General features: G+C 44.9%; 1 pseudogene; it reads right to left on the minus strand.

Annotated features, from left to right (window-relative positions):
• Positions 1 to 976: 976 nt before the first annotated feature.
• LOC125526021 lies at positions 977 to 13,592 on the minus strand (annotated as a pseudogene).
• Positions 13,593 to 15,714: the final 2,122 nt, after the last annotated feature.

Below are 15,714 nucleotides of genomic sequence, written 5' to 3' on the forward strand. Positions count from 1 at the left end.
CGAATATTTGTTCATTCACTTATTTGAATTCAAAATTCGACTATAAAATTCGCTCGAAATATTCTCGGTATTTCTCGGTAACCGAGGTAACCACGTTTACCAGTCCCCCTCGGTAAAATTGCCTCATTCGGTAACCAAAACCTTGCGTCCACCTCATCTTGCAGCGCACCATAGTAACCAAGTGAAATCTCCTTGATACTTGGAAGGTGCCTTTTTTAACATAATACTTGGAAGGTGTGCTTGACACCAATGATCCCTGATTCTGACCTGCAACGGTCGAATTCCATCTTTTCCATGTGGGGCGAGGTGGCCTCCTCGAATCTCAGCAGCACCAGCACTAGCACCGAACTTTGCTCCATCACCAAATCGTTGTGTTTGAAATATTTTCAAAGGTGCTACCATCTCACTGCTGCTATCTGAATATGACCAGTAAATCGACCAAGTAATCTAGCATCAATGCACCATCGATCAAATATTTCAATAAAACACATACCTCTCGTTCTACCTTGATAGCAGCGTGATGTTAGCAGACTAGCGTCCTGTCAGTTGCCACTTACAGCAGGACATTACCCTGTCAGAGCAAGGCGGAGACCTCTGTCACCAACACAGCAAATCCATGAGTCCATGACCATGCATGATACTATATGCAACACCGAGGCAGCATAACTGACTATCCTTCCCGCGGCGGCCCTATTCCAGCCTCAGCCTCATATGCATTATGGAAAAACTGAAACTCCAGCATTATGGCAAAACTAACTGGTGATTTAACAAAAATACTAACTTGTTTCACTGCTACTGCAGGAATCGTGCTCGAAATCTTCCAATACAGAAATGCCTAATCTCCATTACCTTGACAGAGGAAACAACTAGTTAAACAATACTAGGAAAAATGTTCGCCTGATTAATGCATACCAAAGAAAAAGAACGCCCAGTTTAGTTACTGGAGTGTACAACTATGGGGCATTCTTACAATGCTTTAACAAAACAACAAATGTGTATTATCGTGCTGGGCTCTAGCTTTATTACAATGCATTAACCAAACAACAAATGTATATTGTCATGCTGGTATCCAGCTTTAAAGAACAAGAAACAACAACACCACACTCTAGAAAGACGATAGGGATAATTCACACACCATAACTACTTCAGGAACAGTTTTGATGAAAACCCGCAGCATCACCAACTCGACTAAGATACCAAAACAAACAAACCAAACCGACAAGGCTAGTCCAATAAGAAGAGAGAGTGATCAACCATATCTCACTCCAACCGTGAATGGGAACTGATTAGACATTCTGCGCCTATCACTCTCGGCTTTTAGCTTATCTGCTGCTTGGATCAACGAACGGTTAGTACCCTTACCACTGAGCCGCACCTGTTTAAGATTCGTCAAGTGCTCGATGCCCTCAATTCTCTTCTGCCAGCGTCCGAAGTCGACTTCAAGTATCTCAAGCTTTGTCATGGAGTCTTCCTCAAAACGGAACACTTCGGGAGTTTTAGCAGCAACAGTCACTCTCATGTTTTTCAGCATAAGAAACTTGTGGGCACTGCATGCAACCAGCTCTTTGCCGAGGTAAAAATGTTGTTGAAGCAAGATGCTATTAAGGATGGGAGCCTTGCAAAGGACCTCAAATGGTTGGTCGCCAACAAGTTCTGCACATGAAATTGTGAACTCGGCCAGAAATGCAAGTGAACCGACCCAGTCTGGAATTCGAGAAATATATCCGCCAAACCTAAGGTACCGCAGAAACTGCGGCAGCGTGTCGAGGTCCATGAGATAGTCCATGTCATCATTGTGGACATCTTGCAGTCCTCCCACGCCGAGCCACCGGAGAGATGATGTCTTATTTAGGGAGCGTTTAAGCTCTCGTCTAATATCACTGTCCTGCTCTGAACTTCTGTCGAGATAGACAAATATCCGTTCCAATTGCTGTAGATCACCGATCTCTATGGCAACCTCTACATTTCTTATGACTACTCTACTCATCTCACACAGTGCCTTCATTTTTGAAATCCCTTTGGGCAGTGTCCAAAGGGCAAACCACTTTTCCCTATTGGAGAACATCAGTCGCTCAAGTTTGATCAACTTTATCATAGTGTTTGGAAGTGTCTCGAGGAGAGTATCATCAACATCAAGTGTCTGCAAATGCTCTAGGTCGCCGACTTCAGGAGGCATCACACTAATATTTGTACCTCTAAGGCTCAAGAACCTAAGAAGGTACATCTGGCAAATGAACCTCAAATGGTTGTTTTTTAGGTCCTTGCAGTCTTCTAGATCAAGTACCCTCAGCAGTTTGAACTTTCCTAGTTGATCAAGCAGCAACTTGTGGCATTCTGACTGAATGTGGTCAGTGATCGAACATGTTGCACGTTCATTCCCTCAATGCCATTCACCATTCCACTCATTGTTGCCCTTTTCTTGCTTGGAGAGAATTTGGCCCCACTGTCAGCACCATGGATGGAGAGGCGGCGAACGATATCATATGACATTCCTTCATACTGAATACCTACCAGGCTAACAAAGTTAGCCTCTAGGGATTTGGACACCATGACCTCAAGCATCATATCGTGCACCCGACACATATCCACTCTATTATAATAGCTGACTATGCAACCGGCTTGATCAATCATACTCCTATTCACTAGCTCACTGAAGTAGGCCTCTGCTGTCTCCATCAATGTAAGCCCCCTCTTCTCAGGTATCAATCCTTCGGCAATCCATCTTTTCAAGAGCCGGTTCTTGCTGATCAGATAATCCTCTGGGAAAATGCTAAGATACATCATGCAACGCTTGAGTTCATGAGGCAAGTAGTTGAAGCTAAGTGTGATGTTCTTCCTCATTCCCTCGAGAGTTGGGTTGCTCTCCATTTGTGAACCAATTGACCTACAAACTGTTTCCCTCATATGTCTGTTCTCTGGAGAGGTATATGTTGCCAAAAGTCTGCCAATGCTAACAATGGCTAATGGAAGCCCATCACATTTTTTCAAAATATTACCCATTGCTTCTTTTAGCTCTTCCGGGCAAGAGGTATATGTGGGACCAAATACTCTTTTCACAAACAACTTCTCGGAGTCTTCCAAGCTGAGTCGCTTGATATGATAGATGTGGTCTTTACATACACTAGCTCCACTACATTCTTTTGCCACACTATCTATCCGAGTAGTCACAATGATTCTACTGCTGCACGTGCTTTTTGGCAATTTGGAACCGATTGCAACCCACGCTGCTATTGTCCATACATCATCAATCACAATGAGGTACCTGATTTCATCATAGATATTCCAAGTAAGAAAATAGCTCTTCTCTCAATATTGAATTACACGAATTGTAAAAAAAATTACATTGTAAGGAATGTTAAGACATAGACATACTAGCTTTCACCACTATTTTGTGGAACATTATCAAGACCACTAGTGAAGGACACTGGCATGGCCTTGGTATCCAGTTATATCGTTCACTGTTTCGATATAGGTCATCATTCATGCCGAATGGTCTAGGCGCAAAGTGATGATTATGGGCTACTCGCCTGCCGAGCGCCACAACATTGCTGACCGGCTTAATTGCCAGCTGGATTCCTTCCCTACGTCCTACCTTGGGATACCCATTAGTGACCCACGTCTTTTTTTGGCAGATTTGTGACCTGCTGTGTCCAAGCTCCAACATAGGGTCGAACCGTGGTAGGGCAGATTGCTGTCCAAGGCGGCTCAGACATTGCTCATCAACTCCTCACTATCCAGCCTGCTCCTGTTCATCATGAGCATTTACAGCCTTCATGAGACACTCCACCATTAGAACATCAAGTATCAGGCAAGATTCTTCTAGACGGGGAGGGAGATAACTAAAAGGACCATATGGTTCGCTGGCCTGATATCTGCAATCCCCGCGACCAGGGAGGGCTCTGGATCCTGTCGTCCAAACGCATGAACATTGCCTTGCTACGAATGGGGTGGGTGGCCTATGGCTCGTTATCATCAGGAATAAATATTTCCGGCAACCGCTCGCCTTCTATCAATGGACTAGTGGCTTGCAATTCTGGTAGTCTATCATAAACTGGTCCCGGTTCTTCACATCAGGACCTCCATCATGGTAGGGTCCGGCGCGCCGACCCTGTTCTTGTTCGACCGGTGGGTTGGTGATTGCCCCTTCGCCGCTAGATTTTCGGACTTGTTCTCCATCGCGGTGGATCCAAGCATCGCCGTCGAGGTGGCCCTTGTTGACTTAGGGCGCCTCACGTTCCAAAGGCCATTTGGGCCTCCAGAACTTGTCGCCTGGTAGGAGCTCCTTGAGTATATCGCCGTCTAGTCACCGGACGTTGACCAGATGCGCGACCGGATATGCTGGCATCTGGAGTCATCGGGCCGCTTCTCCACCAAATCGCTCTACCAGGCCACTGCGGCATCTATCGCCCTGGAGCCTCTGGCGTTAATCTGGGCTATTAGACTTCCACTAAAAATTTGATCTTCCTATGGCAATGGATCTAGGGCCAGGTACCTACAGGGGTGGAGGTACTCAAGAGGAATGGCCCTAGAGACGGGATTTTCCCCTTGTGTGGGACAATGGAGGACTCGATTCACATCTTCTTCACCTACGTTTCCGCGCAATTCCTTTGCAGTTGCTTACGGGAGGTGGCCAAAGAACGTTGGTGTAACAACAATTTCCCCGACCTCTTCAAGGAAATCTAGGCCTCTCCATAGTGTTCCCGCCACATTATGTGGCAGGGTATTGGGGTTCTCGCGTGGACGCTATGGACGGTGCGCAATAAGATTGTGATCCAGTTGTGTGCGTCTCTTCGACGAGCTATTGACGTGGTTTTCAAAATGTGTGGCTATTCCAGCTCTGGCGGCCACTTAGTCACCCGCAGGATCGAGGCGCCATTGACATCTTCATTGCAGATCTTTGCGCGACGGCTCTCCACTTGGTGCCTCTGCTTCCTCCACCACCACAAGATCCGGGTTAGGAACTTGGTGCCACTATGGCATGGCAAGGCCTCTTGGGGCACCTCCCTTGGCCTGTGCTACCTTTTTTCTTTCGATTGTTTAGGGCTTGTTGAGCTGTGCCCTCAGCAAAACCATCTAGTACTCTATTTGGGTGCTACTTGTGTGTGTGGTGTGAACCTCTATGTTGAATCTTTGTGGCTCTGATGGTTTGCTTTATATATAAAACTAGGCGAAAGCATTTTTCAGTAATGGTCTTGACCGCCCGTTGTAGCAAGTACCAGTGACGCCCCTACGAGCTATCACCGCCAGCTGGATCGGAGTGCTCCACAAAATAAGCCTAGAAGCCACCACTAGCTCCAAATTGGTGAATGGCGTTTTTGACCCCCCCCCCCCCCACCCCCGCGCTAAATTAAATTATACACACCAAATGCCACCGACCGGTTCGTTTGGTCCATCCTCTTCCACACTTCACCCTGATGAACAACACAATCGCCACCTGCTAGGGTTCCTCCCTCCCTGCCGCCACCTCAAGCCTTCACAGCTCCCTGCTGAACACCTCATGACCGCTACTATATAAGAGGCATACAATGGTTGCTATGTACCAAGGCTGGGTTGCTCTCCTCACTGATTCCCTTTCACATTGCAAATTATTTACCAGTGATTAGTCTGCTCTTGCTTGCACCGTGTTCTGCAATTGGTGCTTAGCTTTCAGTCTGAGTTGTGGTGCTTTCAGGGCTACATCGAGGCAAACCTGCTCACTATCATGGAGGCCATTTATTTGGTCAAATGCAACATAAGCAGCGCTGAAGTTTGTCTGTATACTAATGCTTCGAGTGAATTGCAAAAAATTATGGACATTGAAGGCCAGGGTTGCGGGAACCATATTTCTACAGTTTTGTGCCAAAATCACTAATTCCGAGCTTAATTTTTTGCAAAAAACTACTAGTCACCCGGTGTGCTCGTTAAGCTTGATTATGACAGGTAGGTCCCGCTTGTCAGGAGCCATCTTGGCAAAAAAAAAGCCACCTAGGTGTGTTGATTAGTCTTCCGCTTCTTCTTCGGCTCTCTCCACTCTCTCTCTCTCTCTAAAACTCACACCACCGCCGCCACTGCTCGGGATCCAGCTCCACAATGCCTCCCTTCCTCTCTTCTCTCTCTTTCTCCAGTCGGAGAGGGCATGCAGCCACCCACCTCGCCCGGCAACCTCCCTGCCGACCCACCATGACCTGCACACGTGGACAGGCGCGAGTAGCGGCGGCGGCCGCTACACAGGGAGGTGCACGAGCACGAGCAGCGGCGATGGCCACACCGCATCGGCGAGAGCAGGGGAGGTGCATAGTGCGTGCATCAGAGCAACAACAGGTGCACGGGCGCGAGCAATGGCGGCGGCTGCCGCGCACGGGCTCCGGCACGGGCGCACAGAGGTCGCCGCGCACGGGCGCGTTAGGGAGAAAGTGAGGCGCGCACCGGAGCAAGCAGCGGCGGCGGAGCTCCTGCACCCCATCGTATTCCCGCCATGGCCGCCGACCTTCCGAGCTCGGGATCCATCCACTGGAGCTCCTACACCCCCGGCCAGCGCTCAGATCGATGGATCATGTCCCTTCCGTGTCTCGTCGCTGTTCGCCGGAGTCCGCAACATCCATCGCCCCCGAGAACCGTCGCTGCATCCCGATCCAGGCATCCAGCGACACGCGCGGGACCCTGGCTGGCCTCGACAGCCGCCTCCTCGCCTGCGGCCCAGCCAGATCCCGGAGAGTCGTGGGAGCAGGGCATCGCGGCAGTTTGGCGGTGCACGGTAGGAGTGGGGCGGCGAGAGGTGGTTGGGGCTGGAGTGAAGAAGGTGCGGTCCTGGGGAGGTGGGCTTGCGTGACTTTTAGAGAGAGAGAGAGAGAGAGGAGGCTAGTTAAAGGCCTATTTGGCAAAAAAACGTTGCCACATCACCCTGTCCAATGGGACCCATCTGTCATAATCATGCTTAAAATTGTCTAAACTGTTAACTAGTGTTTTTTGCAAAAAAAAATTGCCTCGGAATTAGGGATTTTTGGCACAAAACTGTAGAAGTGTGGTTCCTGCAACCCTAGCCTTCAACGTCGCTATTTTTTGCAATTCACTCCTAATGCTTCTGATAATATTTACTGGTTGTGCCATGTGGTTGTTTGTTCTATCTACTGAAATTAGATAACATTTTAGAAGCTCATTTGCATGCAGGTAGAGATGGATCATGTCAAATGTTTTGTCCTCTTCCTAAGCCAACATTATTGTTCAATATGTTAATATACATGATACACACGTAATGCATAACTAAGGTAATAACAACAATGATTTTTATTGGTTTGTGAGACGTGAGCTGATGCTCCCTTTGCCGATGCTAAGCTAAACGTGTGAGTGCTATCTTTTGAGCTGAGCATGTTCCATGTATCACCAACAAGGTGAATGATATCCTGGGTCTTCACATTCTGTACATTGGTTTATGTTCCTCTAAATATGGTTGGTCTTTGTTTTCTCCTGAAAATGAGGGCATATCCCAGCCGGTGCAGTTCTTTTATTTTACAGAGGTTTTTAACATTCATGTTTTAATTATTCATTGGCAGTGAAATTTGGACGCTAATAGTAGTACCCCTACTATTGTTGTCGTTTTTACAAGTTATCAGTTTTCTCATGCTGATTTTATTTTCACATCTTAGTTTGACCATGATATATGCAGGTAGGCTTGTTCCCATGACATCCCATAATTAGTTTGCATAACAATGGACCAGTACCCAGATTTTCACTGTGAATTGTGCATCTTAGATCTACTATATTAAATGTTAGACATATATATGTTTATCCGAGTGAAGATTATAATTACTTGGGAGCTGTGGACAACACAGATGTTTTTTATGAATGCTTCAACAAAGAGAATAGCTTTCTTCGAAGAGATAATCTGAAGTGTCGACACACCGTTTGCTGAATCGACTTCAGACGATAGAGAAGTCTTTGCTATTGAAGATGACGTGGAGCCCCTATGCCATGATACCAGACAATTCCTCTGCTCTAGCAAGGCATGGTTGCTATAATGGTATGGTTTTTTGGCAACAAACTTCCTTCCTAGCATTCTTTTTAGCAGATAATCAATCTAGAATATATACAATGACATTCAAGTTGCTTCTGAACTACAAAGGCCAGATTTGCTGCTAGATGGGATATTGGTGCTGGAATATGCATGCATGCAGATAAATTGAGCTTGGTGTTTAGATACATCATAAAAAATGCAATCATGCACCTCTTTCACTTGTGTGATAGGGATCTGACCCGACTCGACCCTCCACGAGACCACAATACACATGATATGGGTAAGATGACATGTGCATATCTAGCTACGAGTCACGCACTCTGAAGTGTGATGGACTAATAACATTGGCATCATATTTTTTTTACCTTGCATTGGCGGTAGCCTATTTGATTATAAGTAAGCATGTAATAATTGACAAGCGGGACCATGGTTATGAAAAAACAAGGCAATCCATGGGAAAATTAATATTGTTCTCCATTTTTTATAATATTTTAGGGCAATACATATATTACTTCTAATTAAAAACTATGTAGTACACAATTGTTGATTTTCTCCAAGTTTTGGTTACGTTTCCTTTTTTATGTTAAATGGATTTTGTTTTGTGATAGCAAAATGAATTTATTTCTTAGATAATAAAGTTATTGGAATATATAGTGGGAAGTACTAAATCTCTTTGGATGGATATAACAAAAAAAAGAGCTTGGTACACAATGACAAAGGACAAAAAACGGCGCAACAAGGCGCCCATTTGCATCTAGTTGTTGTACATACTACCTAAAATGGACATACTATCTAAATATTCTTATCTATACCTTTTTTACTGATAATGCAAGTTGATATTCTTGATTCGTCCTGTTTAGATTATTTTATTTTTTGACGCGTCGTAGATGATTTTTTGATACGCGAGGTGATACTAATTGTTTTTTTAGGACAGGTGGTACTAATTGATACTGCGTCTATTTTTCTAACAGTGCATTGTGGCCCAATAAACAATCAACCCGTAGTCCATTAGGTAAAGAAAAAGGCCCTTTTGTACCTGTTCTGGGCCATTGGGCCTCTGCCACATTTGTCCATCCACTAATAAAAATAATAATATCATCCTAATAGGAGACGGTAGCAGGATCCACATTGGGCCTCCGGTTCAGAAAGGAAGCTCCAACCAACTAAGCTAGCTCACATTATGCGTACCAAAGAAGGTTGTTTGTTTTCTTAAATAGTACCACACACTAGTACATCGCCCTCTTACATACAATCTACCCAATCCATATACACCTTTAAGTTTCCTCGGTATCAGGAAGCCATCTAAGGGATGATGACAGAGAAATATGAAAGGGAAGAAAGGCTAATAAAGGAAAGAGTGGCTAATTAACTGCATGGACAGATAAAGTTAATAAGATAAGATTGATTGATGTAGAGATTCCAAAGGAAATAAGGGAGTGAGAAATAATAAAGGAAAGAGAGGCTAATTATATACCATCTATATGTGTGGTGGGCTGCTATTAATCAGATTTCAAAGGGCTAAACATTCTATATGTGTATAATAGATTCATAAGATATCCTAAAAAGGGTCATTCCTGTGACATGCATGCTGCATACTTTAACAACATCATGTGGCTTATCAACGAAATGCAAAAGCAAAAAGTCCAAAGAAAACTTGAATTTGTTGGCCAAAACTAAATCAAAGCCTGAACTCCCAATCGCTGAATGCAACACACCAAATTCTCTGAACCCGGTCTAGTTTGAACCTTGAGAGGATTTAGCCGGTATTCGCTGAATTGGGCCAGCCCATTAGCGCAGTCGCTCGTGCTGCTATGGGTTTTCTTTGGTTTTTTTTCTTTTTTCTTTGGCTTTTTCCTTTGTTATACTTTGTTTTTTCACTGGTTTTTATCTAGTTTTCTTTCTTCGTTACACATTTGGTTTTTTTTGTTGCTTTCTTGATTTTCTTCATATTGTTTGTTTTTCCACTTTTTTGTATCTTTGCTGGTAACCAGTTTTCTTTTTTACACATGTCTAATTATTCTCAGTACCCAATGGAACTTTTTAGCACACACATCAAATATTTTTTGATACACTTTGGACATTTTTCAGATTTTTTTTCAAATACATGTTTTACATTTCCATAACGACAATAAACATTTTATTAAAACTACATGAATATTTTTCATTTTTATACAATTTTTAAAATTGTATACACTTTTATCAAACCCATCTCACATATATTCGTTTAAGGGTATGAGACATCTTTTTACATCATGCAAACATTTTTTTTACATTGTGTACACTTCTTTTTTTAAAATGTCACAAGCACATTTTTTGAAACTCGCGAACATTCTTAAAATGTTACGTTTTTTGAATGGATGAAACATTTCTTGGAATCACACGAATATTATTTTACATTGTACATAGTACATTCTTTTTAAATGCCAGATACATTTTTCTAAACTCATAATATTTTTTAGATGTCACAAATTTTTTTTACACATTTGTTCAGGCTTCAAAATTTGTTTATAGTGATGTGTTCTAGTGGCTACTGGGATGAGTTCAATTTTGCCAGGTCCCAAGTTTGACTCTGCGAGAGTCATTTTGGTTTTGGAATTTTTACGTCGCGCATTGAGAAAGAGAAAGACTTTTTACGTTGCGTGTCAAGAAAATAGAGTCGCTTCGTGCCTGGTGGGCCGACCCAGTCGAGTCCATAGCCAACAATCACGGAATTTGACATGCCAGGCCACAATCCCTGTTTGGGGACTCTCTCAAGGTTTGAAATAGACCGGGATCAGAGAGTTCGGTGTGCTGATTTCCGTGATTTTAAGTTTGGGGTTCTATTTAGCTTTTGTCTACAAGTTCAAGGTTTGTTTCGGACTTTTTCCAATTCAAAAAGTAGACAAAATGGGACGTCGATCTTATATTTGTTCACAGAGGGAATACTACATACTACACGTACGAATGCATTGGTATAACAAATATCTTTGGTAGTATTAAAGTACATTTGGTAGTACGTATACTTCTTTGTAATAACTGCATGTGTATCTATTTTACATGATGTACTTTAATAGTATGTTTCCCACAATATTTCTATGTGGTTGCTTTTATTGTCATTACTGATGTATGATGATTAATTTAAAGTATATGTTAGCTTTACGTCAAAAAAACCATGTATATCTAAGTTCATAACTATAGCCCAGACGTGTGTCTTTTGCAAGGACACTCTACTGCAGTTAGGGCCAATTCTTTTTAGATTTTAATTCTTAAGAATCTGATTCTGGGAAACTGCCCCCGGAAGTCGTCCAGTCTTCTATGAGATTCCAGTATGAGATTATGGTATGTGTTGTTGGTTGAAATGTCAGTAATGCCCCTGGATTGAAACTGTGTATTTAATAACTAACTTTTGTTTTTTCGAATAGTTCTCGTCGAATCTAAGCACAAAAGTGATTTACAAAAATCATAAACTCCTATACATTACTCCATCCGTCCCAAAATAAGTATCTCAACATTAGTACAACTTTGTACTAAAGTTGGTACAAAGTTGAGACACTTATTTTGAGATGGAGGGAGTACAAGAAAAGAAGGCGTAAAGTTTGTACAACATATTATTCAATCTTTGTATTTGTATTTGTATTTGCAACACATCCTAGTCTTTGGGATATAAATACATGCGCACCTCCTAGTTATACTGAACACAACGGGTATCGAGCAGACAACAGATAGCATGGCCGCAATAATGATAATGAAAATACACAACTGAACCTTGGTCTAGACGCACCCGAATTGAAAATAATAATAAAATAGTTAGATATTTTCGAAACTTTTTGGCAACATACATGGTCTCTACCATAATACTACATGTAAAAATTTTGGGACAAAATGACTTACGCCGTATTGCGGGCAAAATGCAACATAATCAAAACTATATAAATGCCATTATTCATGTTTTTTATACATGCACTTTTGTTTTTCACTCAGAATATGACATAACTCATTTTGTCTCAAAACTTTAAACGTGAGTAGTATGCTAGATTATGTTTGTCGCAAAAAAGCTTCGATTTCTTTTGATTTTTTTACTATTTTTTAATAAATTGCTTCATCAGATGTGCCTACGCCCATGTTTAAAAAGTCCACACCATAATGATAATTCACACCTTAAAATAGTAGATAGATGCGAACTGAGCCTAGTTCAGATGACTATGTTCTTTGTGGTGGAACTAGCCCACCAGGGCTCAATCCCTAGACTTGGTACTGGTGCTCGCATTTTCTTGAGTTTATTTCAGGCTTTTGGTGATATTCGTTCGGTGGGAGAAGATGTTCTTGTCGACTATGAATGTGTTTGTATGTGGTGATTACGATAATCTCAAAAATGATGTGACGGCCCAGTCTCTCAGAGGTGCTAATACGGTTAGGGTGTGGATGTGTTCATAGAAATGAGTGTATGTATGTATGCATGTATGTATGAGCGTCTGCATGTATTGTGTTCAAAAAACTAATAACAACAGATAGATAATAAATATGTATATGAGTTTTTTTGGCGTGCATATGTATGTCTGTTGATGCGAAGGTTTTTTTTTCCTGGGTGGTGTTAATTTGAAGTTTAATTTGGTGACTACATGTGCCATGCGGTAGTAGTAGTTGTTGTTGTAGTAGTAGCAGCAGCAATAATAATAATAATAATAATAATGATGATGATGATGATGATAATAATAATAATATAGATGATGATTTTGCAATTATGTTTGTGTTTACCTCTTGTCCTCGAGTTGTTCCTTGAGCGTGCTGGTCAGCGTCTCCACATCCATTCCGTCAATGTTAGGCACGGAATCCTGTTTCTCTGTCTCGATACCTTTCTCATTCCCCTTGAGAATCTGCTCAAGCACACGTTTGAGCAGCCCCCGCAGGTCCTTGCGGCTGTCGAACGCCTGCGACACGGACACATGCGCTTGGCGGTCGAACTTGGTCTCCAGCTGCCGACACACTTCCATGGCGAGCGTAGTTTTGCCAAGCCCTCCGAACCCCACGACGGAGAAAACCTCAAGCTTCTTGTCGTCGTCCCTGACTGCCTGCACCTTGTCGGCCAGGGATTGAGCCTGTTCCTGGAGTCCGACGAACTGATCAGGGTCGTCGGCGTCCGCAGGGCGAAGGGCTTGCGCCGTCTCCAACCACGCTGCTGGCACATGGGCAAACGAAGGAGACGGCCTTAGTGCATCGCGGCTATAGCCGTAACGAGCATGGCGCTCGCTGATGGCGACGGCTCGGGCGCGGAGAGCCCTGATGTCATGGGCGAGGCGATGGCGAGGAAAAAGCGTCGCGAGCAGGCGCCTGGACCAGACGAACAGGCCGTCGCTTGGACGGCTCTTGATGCGGAATATGTAGAGGTCGACGCAATCGTCGGCGTCGTATGCAAGCTCGCGCACCTGCTTCATCCACTCCCGGACGAAGTGGTCCACGGCGCCGTCCTCGGCTTCGGACTGCATACGGAGGAGGGCGTTCATGGTTGCTAGCTCGTCCCTCAGCTCAAGGACATTGCCGCCGACGGTGCCGAGCAGCCAAAAGTCATTGGCCATCAGCTGGCCAACATTGCTCACAAGAGATTGAGCCACCGCAACCTCCATGTTTTGTCTGTGCTTGGGGTGGTACGTCGACCTGTCCGCGAGGGAGGCTTATATATATACATACAGGGAACGATTCTAATGACTTGGCCAACTGGTCAAAGCTTGGGCTGGTCGCGTCGCTTGCTCCCCGCTCTAATCGCCTTCGTCACGCGCATGGCGTCGCCCACCAACGTCAGGGTGCCACGAGTCCCTGCAGTCCCATACACAGCTCTTCTCCCTCCATCCTTAGGCCCCTCCCCTCCCAATGCTCCACTTTATACACGTGCTAAGCCTTTCACATAGAAAAATAATCTGATGTGGCAAGTTATTTAAGAGGAGAGAGATGAGTATGATGACCACAGGAAGAAACAATGGTAAGCGCATGAACCTAGGCAAAACATTTAAAGAAAGGAAGCCCATCAATACATGAAGAGCTTTAGTTGGTAAATCATTAATTGAAGCAAGCTTAGCAACCATAAAAGCTAAGCAACTATGCATTGGGGAGTATAGTTGCTAAGCTATTTAATGTGCTTAGCACCTCATCTAAGCACCCATGCATTGGCAACAACCTTAGAGCATCTCTACAGATCCCACAAGCTGCCTTCCCGGAAAAATCGTTTACGGTACGCCAGGTGCGCGGCGAGAGCTGATCGAGCATATGGCATAAATTTAAACAAAGTATTTCTTTCTAAAATCATCTTGCCGGAGTTCAACAACCCAACATACCATAGTTCATCACACCACGCATAGAATAGGGAAGTTTTTACAAACCGCAATATTATACAGAGCATAAGGGAACCTAAACATAGCATAGGAGATTTACTAGTTGCCGGGGTCGTCGCCGGAGCCGGGGGTGGGCGGGGTTCTACTCGTCGCAGTCATAGTCGTCGCCCTTGAAGTCGTCGTCGCTGCAGATGACCTCGGCGTGAAGTAGACGAGGTCGCGGGAGATCCGGGTTTGGTGGTGGTACTCCTCCGAGAGCGCCGGCAGCCCTGCAGCCGCAGCTGCATCTCCGGCGTCGGCGGCGGTCCTCGCCTCAAACCAAGCCCGCTCGACGGCATGCTAGCACTGGATCATTGGACCGAAGAGCCAGTTGCAGCACCGGAAGGTCTTTCACGCACGCGACCGCCTTCCGGTGCTGCCGGACTTGGCGCTATGCAGGCGTGCTCCCACCCATCGCTTCTTCGACACCGGAGAGAAGAGGCCAGAGCCGCCGGCCTCGTCATCATTCCGGCGCTTGCGGCCGAAGAAGCTGTCGCATGCCGCCTCCGCTGCGGAAGCCGAAGCCACTGTGATCGCCGAAGTCCCATCGGCCGCCACGCCCAGCACAGGCGGACGCCATGGTAGATTCGATCCGCCGGAAAACAAGCCGCAAAAGGCTGCCGGAGTACATGAAAAACGGCTGAGAGGGCTAGAGGAAATGAAGGGCGGATACCCTAAGTCGGCCGGAACCCGGCAGATATACCGGATTGGGGGGCGGTCTACGGGCCTCCCGTAAACTTTTTATGGGCCGGGCCTTTTTACAGGTATCTGCTCGGGCCGATTATTTGGGCCGTCCCGTATAACGGCCGGAAAAGCGTAGTTCGCCAGTCTTATGCGGGATCTGCTAGATATGCTCTTATATTCTGCTTTCTCTTGTTTCGTCTGTTTATCCTCCCCCCCCCCCCTGATGTGTGCTGCTCACAATGTCCCCATTCCCGTTGGCATGCTTGCAGCAATGGCCGCCTCCTCGTCTCCCATCGCAGGGGCATGCTGTGGAGCTCTAGGCCGCCAGGGATGCTACAACTAGTGCGCATAATCGTTGGAACTCACGTGGCTATGTGTTGTGTTTCTGCGGCCATGGCCTGCGAGCTCTTGGTCTGGGGCGGAGACCATGGTTTTCATGAGCTGCAACCACTGAGTCCTCATGTTGCCACCAATGCTTTTTTTGGCTGGAACCAATGATGTCAATTGCTGAAGCAGTACGCAATTTGCTCGAATGTGTGGTTGACTGCTGTGGCCGATGATGTTCTTTTGCTGCAACAAGCGATGCATTTTGTTGCAACCGGCATCCAAACTATTGAAGAGGATCGCAACTGATAATATGTCTTCAACGTATCTATATTAACCTCAATTATATATGGTTTTGATGGACTTTTATTTTAT

Source organism: Triticum urartu, chromosome 7, assembly GCF_003073215.2.
Source record: "Triticum urartu cultivar G1812 chromosome 7, Tu2.1, whole genome shotgun sequence".
NCBI lineage: Eukaryota > Viridiplantae > Streptophyta > Magnoliopsida > Poales > Poaceae > Triticum > Triticum urartu.